Here is an 11,145-nt window from a genome sequence, read left to right as displayed (position 1 = left end):
AATGAATATCGTCTCGTTTAATCTTTGCCACCCCCTGGGCACAGATGAGAAAATTGTGATTGGAGAGGTTAAATCATGACTAATACAAGGAGGGACTGTGATTCAACTGCTGCACTAACACTTGCCATTATTCTGTGCTGCCCACAAAACTTTGTGAAAAATCATGAAACAAAAGTTTAACATTTCCTGGGAAATAATCGTATTTAGAAGATTGCTGATCAGCTCATTCACTGCCCTATGTTTTTCCCGTTTTCTATCCTTCTGCTAGATCACTGTCCCTCAAAACCCAGTGGATGATACCCACTTCCCAGTCACCCCTTCCCCTGCTGCCACCACTTCCTCAATTCAGATGCCATCAGAAAACAGATTTTTAAAAAAACTAAAAACTGCAAACCTAAAATGCTTAACAGCAAGGAAAAAGAAGTTAACTGCCTCCAAAGAAGTTGAAAGGATTTCAGGATTAAACATTTAAAAATCTATAATTGTGTTGCATAAGTTAGCTGGCAATGCTGTATCACTTCACAAAAATTCAAATAACAACTAATGTGTCCTTTATAATTTATAGAGCACTAATGCACTTGAACTTCACAACAGATTATGGCATAGATGCTGTTATCATGTCCATTATACAGAGGGGAAAACTGAGTCCCAGAGTGTTATGTAACTTGCCCACAATTAGTCAATGTGAGAAGTGAAGCAAGTTTTCTAACTTGGGAGCCTGTGTTCTTTCCATTCTCCCACACAGTTATTTGTTGAACTAAATTTTCAGATCAGTGCACATTTATTTCTTCTTTTTCCAAATGACCAGCGTCACCACTCAGAAAGAACTAGGAGCCTAGTCTAAAATTCTGCCACTTAGATATCTTTCTGCTGCCAAATTCAGAAGTCACTGACCTTCACTTATTCTTTCAAAACCTAGACAAGTTTTAACTTAGCAGATAAAATATAGATTGTTTAATAAAAGAATCTAGGACAAGTAGGAAGCTACTCGGGGGAAGAGAAACTTGGAACTTAATACATCACTTGGTCCACAAAAATAAATCGCAGTGCATTAAAGTTTTAAATGTAAAAGTAAATTTATAAAAACTAGAAGAGAACATGGAATTTCTTCCTCCCACCTCACATTTGGAACCTCTGAGTGGGACAGGGCTAAGTATCACACAAAACACAGTAGCCATAAAAGGCAAGATCGATACGTTTGACTTTATTTAAAAATATCTACATATTTAAAAATCATTGCCATTTATCAAGCCAAAAGTCAGAGCACAAAATTGGAGCAAGTATTTGGAACCTGTAAGAGGGAAGAAGGTTAATTTTGTAATATGTGAACAAATCCCACAAATCCATAAGAAAAACATGACACACCTAATAGAAAAATATTGCAAAAGATATAAATGGATGGTTCACAGAAATCCATGTAGCCCTTAAATAGATGACGAGATGTACAGTCTTACTCATGGGAACAGCAAATGCAAGCTCCACTAGGAGACCTTCTTCCACGTGTCACATCTGTAAAGATCCCCAAATCTGAGAACAGAGACTGCGGTGTGTGATCTGGGTGTAAATTGGCACACTGTCAATGGAGAGCCATTTGCAGGTTGGTGGTATCTGTCAAAAGTGAAACGCACATATAAAGGATTTGAGGAAATTACCTGCTGCTAAAGGGCCATCAAGTGCAAATGATGGAACTTGGATTTGATTCCAAATCACAGCCCTAGAGCCAGAAGCCCGCACAGCTGGAGCAGCCTCTGCTGACACATTAAACAGACATTTAATAAGTACCCAGGAATGCCAGTAACACTTTTAATTTTTAAAATAGACTTTATTTTTAGAGCAGTCTTTTTTTTTTTTTTTTTTGAGGCAGTCTCAAGCAGTTGCCCTGGGTAGAGTGCCCTGGCATCACAGCTCACAACAACCTCAAACTCTTGGGTTTAAGTGATTCTCTTGCCTCAGCCTCCCGAGTAGCTGGGACTACAGGCACCCGCCACAGTGGCCAGCTATTTTTTGTTGTTGATGTCACAATTGTCATTGTTGTTTTAGCAGGTCTGGGCTGGATTCGTACCCACCAGTCCTGGTATATGTGGCCGGCACCCTACCCACTGAGCTACCAGAGCCGCACTAGAGCAGTCTTATGCTCACAGCAAAATTGAGAAGGTAAAGAAATATCACACATCCCCCATCCCCCACAAGTGCATACCCTCCCCTATTATCCACAACCCCCTAGAAGAGTACATTAGTCACAACTGATGAACCTACACTGACACATCATTGTCACCCAAAGTCCATGGTTTACTTGAGAGTTCACTCTTGGTGCTATACTTTCTATGGGTGTGACAAACATATAAAGACCATTGTAGTGTCATACAGAGTAGTTTCACTGACCTAAAAAACCTCTGTGCTCTGCCTATTTATCCCTCAACATTTTAAATTTTCACGATAAACTATCCTTTATATTATTACATAAGTATTTTTTATGTATGGTTTATATATGAAAAGACTTGGCTCAGAGAAGTTAAGTTTCTCGTCCAAGGGCATAGCTGCCAAGTGGAAAGGCCAGCCTCAAAGCCAGGGCCAGACTCTTTTTCCATGGAACTGAGGCCTCCAATAGCCACCTGTATGTGCTGCTATCCAGCTCTATAGGAGGAGAGAGCTGTGTTACATGATGTTTGTCCCCAAAATTTGTTGCTTGAGTAGAGAGTAGAATCCTGATCCTAGTCTTTGCAGATGAAGAGGATGCAGCCCTTTTTCTGCACAAAGGAAAAAAATGACAAAGCATAAAACAAAGCAGGGAAGGCTAAAAAGCAAAGTACTGCAATCTTCTGAAATAAAGCAATTCATTCATAAGTAAAAATACTCCAGACTTTCTCCAACAGAGCCTCTTGCTTTACAACCCAGACACCTTTTCAGATAGAAAATACTGACACCCAATGGTGACAAGTAGAAATGCTGTGTTTGGGACAGTAGATTGAATGACAGCAATAGTTCCCTGGCAGAACTGGCTTGTCAGTGGCACCCCTGATGGATTTCATTTGGGAGCATTTTCCATGTGTGTGTGTCAGGATTTCTCCCACCAAGCTGGCTTTCCTTCTCTGCCACCACAATCCCAGAGCGTGCCAGGCACTAGCTGTGCCTCTAAGACCCAGGGCACCCTGCCTTGGTCGACAGCGCATAGGTGTGGGGATCCACACAGACACATGCAGATGGATGTATTCATGTGGGTATTTATAAGCTTATGTATCAGCGTGCAAAATCACTCACCTTGCCTTACGTGTACAGAGAAAATGTGAGCTTTGTTATTTTGTTTATAGAAGAGCTGATTTTCTTTCTTCTTGCTGTGATGGGAGAAAAGAACTAAAGCTTAGGCCCATCTGGCCATTTCAGCCCAATCCAATCATTTAACTGTCCCACCTAGTAACTCAGTTTCTTTTGCTTGGATAAGCCCAGGAAATGTAACATCTTTCAGAATTTTCCCATCCTCCCAAGATGGCACCTGGGTATATGGGAGAAGCATGTGGCTATTTGTCCTTGGAGTCCTGGGGAGCCCTGTCTCATAAGGTGGCTGATGGAGTGGAGCTGGTATTCAAAGAGGAGGAAACACCTTCTGATGCCCTGATTCCTGCCACCTGGCAGGGGCTTGGGACAGCAAGTTTGAGTTGCCTAGACCATTGAAGAGAATGAGCCACCCGTTAAAAGTAATTGTTTTACTTAGCAAACCCAAATAACAATAGGGAGTGGGGAAGATGTCTGTACCTCTATATCGTTTTAGCTTTATATGAAGGAGGACAAGCTGAGTTATTCATCTCAGCCATGCTCAACAGAGTGGTTTCCCAACTGAGGTGGCACAGAAAGAGAACCACGGAGTTTACAGAAACCACAGATCCCCAGCCCCACTCCCACCCTCTGAGATGCGGGTTCCATTAGTCTCAGTTGGAGCCTGGTCAATGATGTTTTTAAAATTCAGGTAGTTTTATCATATAGCCAGCATTGTGAACTAAACTTCCAAGTAGACAGCAAATATTTATGCAACAATGTACACACATAATAAGCGGTGTTATTTTGTTTTGTTTTGCAGTTTTTGGCTGGGGCTGGGTATGAACCCGCCACCTCTGGCATATGGGGCTGGCCCCCTACTCCTTTGAGCCACATTTGTTTTTATCCATTGCTTTGGACTGGATGTTTGTTTCTTACCAAAATTCACATGATGAATCCTGAATCCCCCTTGTGATGGTATTTGGAGTGAGCATTGGGAGCTAATCAGATCATGAGAGTAGAGCTCTCATGAATGGGACTATGGTGCCTTTATATAAAGAAACATGGGAGAGATGATCTCTCACTTTCCACCATGTGAGGATACAGCAAGAAGGTCACTGTCTGCAAATGAGGAAGAGAGCCCTCACCAGAAACTTTATCGGCTGGCACCTTGACCTTGAACCACTTCGTCTATGGTAATTTTGTAGCATCCTGAACTAAGATACCCTCGTGACTCTAGAGATTGTAATATACAGAATTTACCTAGTTTGTCTCTAAGAGTCACCAGCCTCCTCCTGGACTTTCCTGGATCTCTTCCCCTTCTCTCCCTGTGCCCTCTTCCCAAGCTGTCTGAGGCAAACCTCTCCCCTTAGGAGAAGTTCTGCCACGCCTACTTCTGTTTTATCTAAGAGAGCCAAGACTTACTGGTAGTACTTCGGTTTACTTCCTCTGAGACTAAGTAACCTGCTATCTCAGAAAACTCTTGAAAGGAGCCAGGCTCTTTACAACATAGTAGCACCATAGCAGTTCCATAATCCCAAAGTAGCATATAGTTTATATAAGTTAAAACATTTGGTTAAATATAACCATGCTGTTTCACATATAATTATAAGCTAAACTATTATCTATACAATTTTAAAACATTAAACATAAGATTTTCTGCTATTGGCTCAGCACCTGTAGCACAGTGCTTACGGCGCCAGCCATATACACTGAGAGTGGCAGGTTCAAACCCGGACTGGGGTAGCTAAACAACAATGACAACTGAAACAACAAAAAAGCCAGGTGTTGTGGTGGGTGCCTGTAGTCCCAGCTACTTGGGAGGCTGAGGCAAGAGAATCACTTAAGCCCAAGAGTTGGAGGTTGCTGTGAACTGTGATGCCACGGCACTCTACCAAGGGCAACATAGTGAGACTCTGTCTCAACAAAAAAAACAAACAACAACAAAAAAAGATTTTCTGTTATTTTTAGAAAGTAAACAATTGCTGGCAAACCTTTATGAAAAGATTATGATATTGACAGTGAGTGCCCTCTCCCTCCTCCTCCCTCCACTAAATTATTCTCTTTGAGAAATCAACACTTAAAATTAAGTTCTTAAATTTGTTGCATCAATAACTAAGTTTTGCTAACAAATTCACAATGTAAGATTATTTCTGCTGGGCCGTTGAACCCTTTTTTCCTCCCAGGTGGTGATAAAAGACTTTCACTTCCTGGCAAGGAATAAGAGAGAGTTTGGGCTGCATCTCCAACAAAACCAGCTTTAGAGAAATGGTTTGACACAAACACTTGCAGGCATGAGCGCTCCTTCTATTTTTTTTTTCCTTTTTTTCTATTTTTTAGACAGAGTCTCACTCTGTTGCCCTGGATTGAGTGCCGTGGTGTTATCATAGCTCACAGCAACCTCAAACTCTTGGGTTCAAGGATCCTCTTGCCTCAGCCTCCTGAGTAGCTGGGACTACATACGTGCGTCACTATGACCAGATCGTTTTTCTATTTTTAGCAGAGAGGGGGTCTCATTCTGACTTAGGCTGATCTTGAACTCCTGAACTCCAGTAATCCACTTGCCTCAGCCTCCCAGCGTGCCAGGATTACAGGCATCAGCTGCCATGTCTGGCCAGCTACCCACTTCTAAACATCAGGGGTGTGTTACAAACAGAATTCCCACTGGTCTCTCTAGAGAGGTGCAGAAATGGCATTTTCCAGCCTATAATTTGAGACTGTCATCTATGTAACAAGGACTCATACTAAGCCCTCCAGGACACACAAGGAAGATTAAAATCTGAGTGGGAAGACAAGCTGAATTAATTTGTCTACACAAGGAAAGGTAGTTAGAGGCAGAAGGCAATTAAAGCAGGTTAAGTATCAAAGGTGTATTGTTAGGGTGTGTTCCAAAAACTCTGGCTCCGAGGTGAGGATTTGTGTGATGAAGATGCCATCGGGATCAGCGTCTGTGGGGCAGTAAAGGAAGTAGAAGGCCAGAGGAAGAGTTAAACCACGATACCATCATAATACAGGTCTCAGCCAACCTGACAGGATGCTGTGGATCTAGGGTGACCCTTCTGGGTTGTCACCACTGGAAACAAGATGGCCCGGCTTTCTTAACCTCCCCCTAACCATTGACCGATAATTAGAAAGTCAGGGAGGGGAGTGTCCTTAGGCAGGGTGGCTCTCTGTCAGTGAGCCTTCCGCTCCCAACACACCCAGCAGCAGGGGGAATGAGTTGCCCCAGTTCTGAAGAGGGGTCCTGGCCACACACCACAGCGTCCACTACAAGGGGTGGTCAGGGACCTGATGACAAATGTTCACAGCAGGAGGAGGGGAAAAGGTCCCTTGTCAGGAACTGAAAGTAATCAGGGAATTGGAAGCATACAGCTATATTATAGTCAGCTTCATCTGCTATTCATTTTACTGCTCTAAGACCATCTAAAACCCCTAGAGTTACAAATACTACTACCCCATAAAATTTACTCCATAAAGTCCAGTAAAGACTAACTGAAATATTTGACTCTTTTCAAACCATAAAAATCAAACAAATTTCAAGTTTGGTTTAATTTTATGTATTTTATAATTTTTGGTTATGATGCCATTGTTTTCCAATTTATTGTCTAAATGATTGTGCCATTCTTTCTCTCTTTAAAGTTATTTCTTGATTTTTTGTCTCCTTGGTCTAGCACAGTTATGCCCTTAGTCTCCATTTCTTTTTTTTTTTAAGACAGAGCCTCAAGCTCTGGGTAGAGAGCTGTGGCATCACAGCTCACAGCAACCTCCAGCTCCAGGGCTCAAGCGAGTCTCCTGCCTCAGCCTCCCAAGTAGCTGGGACTACAGGCGCCCGCCACAACGCCTGGCTATTTTTTGGTTGCAGCCGCCATTGTTGTTTGGCGGCCTGGGCTGGATTCAAACCCACCAGCTCAGGTGTATGTGGCTGGCGCCTTAGCCGCTTGAGCCACAAGAGCTGAGCCAGTCTCCATTTCTACTCTCATTAGTGTCTTTCAGGTCTTTGCTCCAATGTCATCTCTTCCTTAAAGTCTTCTTGGGCATCTTAGTTAAACTTGCCTCCCAAACCCCATCCTGACATGGCCTATTCCTATTATTTTTCTTCACAGCACTTATCACTATCTGACCTGCTCTAGTTTAATAACTGCATTTATTGTTTGTTTCCTTCTAATAGAATGTAAATTCCAAGAAGGCAAGGATTGTCTGTTTTACGCACTCCGTATTCTGTCATAAAAAGTAGGGTCTGGCATATTGTAGACATACCAGAAATGTTTGTTGAATGAGTAAGTGGATGGTGCTGGGCTGGGCTTCTACCAGCTCTTTCCTGGGCATTTCTAATGTTCTCCTGGCTAGAGTCACAGCTGCTTCTCTCTCTGTCTCCAAGGCGTCCCCTTTCTAGAATATTGGACACATTACTGCTAGATGGACCCTCGGTAGCCCTACTTTCATCCTGCCACTGTCCTGCTTGGTAGCTCTCCTGGCTTCCCAGTGTAGGCTCCCGGTGCCCTTCGATGTGAGACCTGAAACCTAGCTTTGCTCAGTTTCCCCATGACCTATCTTCCTCTGTCCGCCCAAATCCCACCCATCCCTCCTGTCCCCTGCAGCCCCCTCCTCTGGGAGTGCCCTTCCTGCCACCACTGTCTCTTCCTCCTTTGAATTCCTCCAGCACAAGAGTGTGAGGGGTAAGTTCATGTCCTCCAGGGTATTGTGAAGAATGTGAGAATAACTATTAAAGTCCTTCCTGAGGCCCAGCATCTTCACAGCTGACCATAATTACTAGTACATTGCCATAATATTATCATAGCCCATCTTCTCAATCAAATTATACACGTCCTAGAGGTCAGAGGTAAATTATCAAGCTGAGCTCTCCAGGTCACCAGTAATAAAGCTGATCTAGTGTGTTGCAGTGCCAGCTAGCAAGAACCAACGGTTAAATGTCCTGAAGCTTTGCATGCTGCTTGCTAACCAGTCAGGTGCACCCCACCACCTATCTGACCCCCATGCTTGTTTCTGGGTCATAAACCAGAGAGAGAGATGTGCTTTACTGGTTACCATAGAAGTATCATCAGTCAACGAAGAGAGACTTACAAGGATCTGGGAATCACAGAGGCGAACGAGCAGTTCGGGGAGTGACGAGTAATTCTGTTTCAGGCACTTTGAGTAAGAGTTTAAAGTGGCATGGTATGATAAAATTTACTTAAGATTTATTTATTTATTTTGGGACAGAGTTTCACTTTGTCACCCTTGGTAGCGTGCCATGGCTTCATGGCTTACAGCAACCTCAGACTCTCAGACTAAAGCACTTCTCTTGCCTCAGCCTCCCAAGTTGCTGGGACTACAGGCACCCGCCACAATGCCTGGTTTTTTTTTTTTTTTTTTTTTAGAGACAGAGTCTCACTTTATCACCCTCAGTAGAGTGCTGTGGCGTCACACAGCTCACAGCAACCTCCAACTCCTGGGCTTAGGCGATTCTCCTGCCTCAGCCTCCTGAGTGGCTGGGACCACAGGCACCCGCCACAACGCTGGCTATTTTTTGTTGCAGTTTGGCTGGGGTCAGGTTTGAACCTGCTACCCTTGGTGTATGGGGCTGGCGCCCTACCCACTGAGCCACAGGTGCTGCCTTTTTTTTTTATTTTAAGAGACAAGGTCTCGCTCTGGCTCAGACTGCTCTCGAACCTGTGCACTCAGGCAATCCACCTGCCTCGGCCTCCCAGAGTTCTAGGATTACTGGTGTGAGCCACTGCACCTGGCCCCAAATTTTTAAGTAAATGGACCTGGTGCTCAAGAGAGAGGGAAATGGGCTGGAGATAAAGATTTGGAAGTTAGGCTGGGCACAGTGGCTCACACCTGTAACCCTAGTACTCTGGGAGGCCAAGGCCAGTGGATTGCTTGAGCTCAGGAGTTTTAGACCAGCCTGAGCAAGAGTGAAACCTAATTTTTTTTTTTTTTGCAGTTTTTTTTTTTTTTTTTTGGCCGGGGCTGGGTTTGAACCCACCACCTCCGGTATATTGGGCTGGCACCCTACCCAAAACTCATCTCTATTAAAAGTAGAAAAACCAGCCAGACTACGTATGTAGTCTCAGCTACTCGGGAGGCTGAGGCAAAAGGATTGCTTAAGCCCAAGAGTTTGAAGTTGCTGTGAGCTATGATGATGCCATCACACTTTACCCAGGGTGACGGTGTGAGATTCTATCTCAAAAAAAAAAAAAAAAAAAAGATTTGGAAGTCACAGGGTATTGGCAGGGCTGGAAGACTTTCCCCCAGGTGCCCGGGAGCCATGGCTCTGAACAGTCAGTGAGCAATAGTGCAGGCAAACTTCAAGGCCTGTCATCTCACTTCAGGCTTGGCTCCCACGCTCTTTGGCTATCCCAGGTCATATCTTATAATCACCTCCTAGTTTCTTCCCTTTTTCCCTCTCTCCAATTCACCCCATTCATATATTACTGCCTGATTAATTTCCCCAAGGCACCATTTTGTTCACATTCTGCTTTGCTTAAACACTGTCAACAGCTCCCAAATCTTTGTAAATAAAACCCCAACTCTCCCATTCAAACTTGTCCTCCGGCACAGATCTGTATGTTCTGACCTCCAAGCTCAGGACTCATGCTGTCATCCACCATTTTGTGCACAGCTAGAGCTTAATCAATATTTTTAATAAAGACAGTAAGTCACAGATAAGCTGCTGTTTCCATCAATCCCTTTCTAGTTATCTTTTCTCACCTGTGGATGAAGGTGAAACCCTGTTATAACAGAAACACAAAATTTTCTTGTACTAACTAGGCACCCAGGATATAAAGCTATTGATTGCTTCTCAAGCACAAGAAGTATATTTTCCACGATTTATTTTCATTTAAGAAACTCTACATGTTTTCCTGCCAGGGTAGTTCTAAGCTCCAGAAGATATTTGCTGCCAAGAACCAAACACAGCTGTTCAGGCAACAGAGGAAGCTGGTGCTCGGTAAAAAACCAAACCAAAACGAAACTCTGCCCGCACATTTGAAGATGGCAAAGGTCCCAGATCTACACCTTGAAATGAATATAAGATACTTGATATAAAAGAAAATAAACCTGCCGGAAACAGAAGTCTTCTCTCTCAAACTGACTTCCTCCAAGTGCACAGAGAACAGCAGCAGCACTCGTAAGGATAAAAATAATATTTGTTGACGAGAAGAGTCCTACCTTCTTCTCCCTGAAATCCTCCCCCATTCTTGCCTGCCCCACACACTTTTACTCAATAAAGAGCTCTAAGAACGATCATGTGGATACTAAATATTATCCAACTGTCATGAGTGGAACAGACCTCTCCACCAACAAGAAGCACAATTGAGACCAAACTAAGAAGAGCAGCGACTTGGAGGGAGCATCAGAGCAGTGGCCAGTAGGCAGGTGTGGGCAGGTGCAGCCATCAGCACCTGACCAGGAGGTAGCACTTAAGAACACGAAGGACAGAGAAGGACAGTGAAGAGAAGGACAGAACAGTGACCCAGCTCCCCCAGAAGGTGAGGCAGGCAGATTTCATGTCATCTTATTCATCACTTACAATGCTATGAAGCTGGCACCCCGACTGCCATTTCACAAATTGGAAACTGAGAACCACACAGGTTATGGAAACTGCCCAAGTTCACCTGGCAAGTGGCAGGTGGCTCAGGTTTGTCTAACTCCAGAGTCACCAACACTCTGCATTGTATTCACCACGGTGCTGTAAGTGTTCTACAAAACAAAAAAATAAACGTAAGCAAGTTGGAAATACAGTGGTTAAACAAAGATTACCCCTGTAAGACTTCTCGAAGCCTTTAGCATTTTAACACACATTGAATGGAATATGTCTTAATTCACTACAGAACTGTCTGTTTTGCCTGGAATATATCATGGGACTAGTGTTCCCATGAATCATGGCCGGAA

The sequence above is a fragment of the Otolemur garnettii genome, unplaced genomic scaffold (assembly GCF_000181295.1).
Source record: "Otolemur garnettii isolate 467f Iridium unplaced genomic scaffold, OtoGar3 scaffold00021, whole genome shotgun sequence".
NCBI classification, from domain to species: domain Eukaryota; kingdom Metazoa; phylum Chordata; class Mammalia; order Primates; family Galagidae; genus Otolemur; species Otolemur garnettii.
This window is presented reverse-complemented; position numbering follows the sequence as displayed.